At 43.6% G+C, this 4,125-nt stretch overlaps 1 long non-coding RNA gene across 1 annotated transcript in view; it reads left to right on the top strand.

The window, feature by feature from the left end:
• The first annotated feature begins 135 nt into the window (after nt 1-135).
• Nucleotides 136-4,125, top strand: part of LOC123385369 — a 46,986-nt gene continuing 42,996 nt past the window's right edge. Inside the window, exon 1 of the long non-coding RNA XR_006597781.1 lies at nt 136-353. This is a non-coding gene — a long non-coding RNA (uncharacterized LOC123385369). The remainder of the gene's footprint in view (nt 354-4,125) is intronic.

Genomic DNA, 4,125 nt, shown 5'->3' with positions numbered 1-4,125 from the left:
CAGCAAATACCCAGAGTCCCGCGCAGGTCCGGAGAGGTGGGGAAGGAGGCGGGTTAGCAATGGCCGCAAAGCTTCTGGGGAATGTAGTCCACGCGAGGACTCATGCATTCTGGGAGGTGTAGTTCTCCGCGCTGGTCGGTGAGGCGGGGCCCAGGCGAGCTTGTCACGTGCCCAGCTCTCACTTCCGGGCTTGGGGTGACACTCCTTGGGCTGCGAGGCCGTGGCTCTGGGTTCCTGGGGAAGGAAACTGAAGTTCGCTGAGAGTGGTGCCTTATGATAGTAAGGCAAGTAGACAACCACGAGAACAAACCTTTTTTCCCTTCGTTGATTCAACCAAAGTTATTGTGTTCCTGGTATGTGCCAAATGCCACTGGAAGTGGTTGGAAATATGTCAGTGAACGAAACAAAGTTAATTGCTCTCAATAACATTTTTGTTTTTTGGTCGGGTGGGGGGCAGGAGGGTGCAGACAGTAAACCATGAATACAATTATATAGCATTTTAGAAGGTAAGTGTTATGGGAAAAAGCGAAAGAGCAGGTTCAGGTATGTATGGAGGCAGTTATAGGAAAGAATAGGGTCACGGGTACCCCCCTGTGTTAATATAGCAGGAAATGAAATGTTGATAAGATAGAATTAGTATCCTATGAATTTTTGTTCAAGTGTTTTGGCTATAATCAACTCACATGAATAATATGCCAATTTGTAAATAAAAATTCTGAGACAATGGATTGATTGAATCTATAAATTGGGAAAATTGATGGTTTCCCATTATTGATTGTCACAATCCATTACTGTGGTATCATTACCTGTCACAAACGTTTTGCCCCATTGCAGTGCGTGAGTCAATAGGCCAGCCCAAGTCTCTTGGTTGGAGAAAGTTTTCACCACTTCCAGCAAGTAAGCAGACAGGAGGATAAATCTCAAAGCACTGTCTCCCTTTGGGGCTAGTGCAGGAAGCTTTTTATTCAGTGTGCTAGGGGGCAGGGGCAGAGTGATTGATACATTAGGGAACTTAACACATATTTTGTTAGGCACTTTTGTTCAACTAGAATACCTACCTTGTCAATAGCTTGTCAACATGCTAGTGCAAATGTTGTATGTTTAAAAAAGGCCCAAGACTCTGCCCACAGGAGTACGTCAATGTGGAAATGTTGGGGTTTTGAGCCAATGGCCAAGAAAGAATTCTTGAGATGTCTTAGGTGCAAAAAGGTATTTTTTTGTTTTATTTAAAAAAATTTTTTTAAAGATGTTTATTGCATTGTCTGGGTGGCTCAGTTAGTTAAACATCTGACTTTGGCTCAGATCATGATCTCATGGTTTGTGAGTTCAAGCCCTGCATCGGGCTCTGTGCTGATGTCTCAGAGCCAGGAGCCTGCTTCAGATTCTGTCTTCCAACCCCCCTCTGCTCCTCTCCCACTTCTGTTCTTTCTCTGTCTCGCAAAATAAATAAACTTAAAAAATAAAAATAAGTTTTTTTAAGTTTATTTTCAGAGAGACAGAGACAATGCAAATTAAGGGGCAAAGAGAGAGGGAGAGGGAGACACCCAATCTGACAGAGGCTCCAAGCTCTGAGCTCTCTGCACAGAGAGCTCTTCTCTGTGCGGAGAGCTCAGAGCCCAATGTGGGTCTCGAACCCAGGAACCATGAGATCATGACCTGAGCTGAAGTCAGAGGCTCAACCGACTGAGCCACCCATTTGCCCCCAAAAGGTAGTTTTATTAAAGCATGGAATAGAACCTATGGGCAGAAAGCTGCACTGGGGTTGTGACAGGTGACTGATTATATACTTTCAAGTTGGGAGGGGGTCAGGGATAGAGTAAGTCTGTAAGGAATTTTGGAAGCAAGGTTTACAGGTGCTTGTTAGGAAAAGGTAATTTGTTACTGTCTAATAAAACCCCAGTCATGAGACCCTTCAGATGCATATCAGTGGGCCATATGCTTGGAGGATGATTGCTAACGTATATTTGGGGGTGGGGATAGATGTGAAGTTTCCAAAGGAATTTTTATGTTAAAGTAGACTTACAGGATCCTGGGGGTTCTGGCTAAGATTGCCCTTTGCCCTTGGCAAAGTGACAACATCCAGGCAGCTGAGCTCCTAGGGGAAAGTCATTCTGCCTGTCCCAAGGACCTGTCAGTGGGCTGTAAGTTGTAAGGAAATTGAGTTTTTTTTTCTTTTGCCTTTGTTTCCCGCATTGGGAGGAGATGATAGTAGTATAACGACCTAAAGGTAACTTTAGGGCAATTTGGGGCTTCTGCACAGTTGCTCAGCTCCAAACTGGTTCATGCAAGGGAATATCCTGGAACACCTGGCCTTAGGTCTCCTTGGTGGGAGCTACTTGTTCTGCAAAACGGACACATTCTTTCCCTGCCTTTGTCCCTTCATGCTCCTCCTCTGCAGATAGCTCTGAGTCCTCTGATCTGAGGGTCTAATAAATAACTTCACGTCTTTTCTCCATGGCATTATTGCATATTTTTGAGTTTAATTTTAGATCTTTCCTACTTTTTAAGCTATTGTAAATGGTATCTCTTTAAAATTTTTATTCGTAAAGTACTGGTTTTGTCTACAGCTGACTGCCTAAAGTCCCTTATAAATTACAATAATGAATTTGTTGTTTGGGGCTTTTTATATAGTATTTTAAAACACATGAATGACAGTTTTGCTTCTTTCGTTTATATATTTTCTTTCCTATATTGAGTGGTCTATGATTTCTAGTCAAAGCAGAGGGAAGTTGTCAAAATGAGAGTAAAAGCTCCAAGCCCTCAGTCCTCTTTGGGAACATTAAAACAAAAAACAAAAAACAAAAAACAAAAAACAAAACCTATTAGGAGTGCCTCAGTTAAGTGTCCGACTTCGGTTCAGGTCATGATCTTGCGGTTTGTGAGTTCCAGCCCTGTGTCAGGCTCTGTGCCGATGGCTGGGAGCCTGGAGCCTGCTTCAGATTCTGTCTCCCTTTCTCTCTGACCCTCCCCCAGTCGCACTCTGTTTCTCTCTCAAAAATAAGTAAACATTAAAAAAAAATTCAAAACTAAAAAAAAAAAAAAAACAACCTTCTAGAAATGAACCAAAATAGCCTTAGAAAGGCTCTGGCAAACAGTAAAAGATCTACAGCAACCAAACACTCAAAGTAAAAACCACATTTGAGACTGTGGGAAGTTTTGTGGCATTTTTACTTGTCCTCTCACCCCTCCCCTTTCCCCAGTGCAGGTCTTGGTCTGGAGAGGAGGCAGTGGAGATCTCAATTCCTTCTCTCCAACAGGGAGAGACCAGAGCAGCCTTTATTTATAAAGTTCTGGCCGGTTTGGGGGCTGCCAGAAGTACTGGGCTCTGTCTTGCCTCACTCCGATCTCCTGTGGGGGGAAGCTGGGAGCATTGCTCATAAAATCTGTAGGTGGACTACAGTCCCACAGATACCTGGGGCAAGAAATGAAGGATACAGGCAAGATACATCATCTAAGGCCCCCAGGAGGGGCTGGGGGTGAGACTCTTGGAAAAATCAAGACATTTAAAACCAGCTGGTAAAGCAACATGAGGCCCCACTGAGATGCACGTTCAGAAAAGACCTAAGAGTTTCTAAGTTTTCACCTGTGTCTGATCCCTAGGCTGACAGCAAGCCAGCTAATCCATAAAGAACTGCTATAGCTAAGAATCAGTCTACAAAGACTGGGAGAGGTGACTAGTATTTTGTTTTGTTTTGTTTTAATTAATTATTTTTAATTTTTATTTTTTAGAGAGAGAGCACAAGTGGGGGAGGCAGCAGAGAGAAAGAGAGACAGAGAATCTTAAGCAGGCGCCAAGCTCCGTGTGGAGCCCAACATGGAGCTGGATCCCATGACCCTGGGATCATGAGCTGAGCTGAAATCAAGAGTCGGATACTCAGCTGACTGAGCCACCCAGCAACCCACCCTCCCCCCACCTCATTTTTTAATGCAGTTGTTTGTTTTCTTACTCCTGAGTTTTCAGAGTTCTTTGAATATTTTGGATAACAGTCCTTTATCAAATGCTGTATATTCTTTTGCAGATATTTTCTCCTGGTCTGTGACTTGTCTTCTCATTCTCTTGACAGTGTGTTTCACAGAGCAGAGTTTTAAATTTTAATGAAGTCCAGGGGGCACCTGGGTGGCTCA

The sequence above is a fragment of the Felis catus genome, chromosome A1 (assembly GCF_018350175.1).
Source record: "Felis catus isolate Fca126 chromosome A1, F.catus_Fca126_mat1.0, whole genome shotgun sequence".
Lineage (NCBI taxonomy): Eukaryota > Metazoa > Chordata > Mammalia > Carnivora > Felidae > Felis > Felis catus.
Note: the sequence above shows the minus strand (reverse complement) of the source record. Positions and strands in the feature narration are given on the sequence as shown.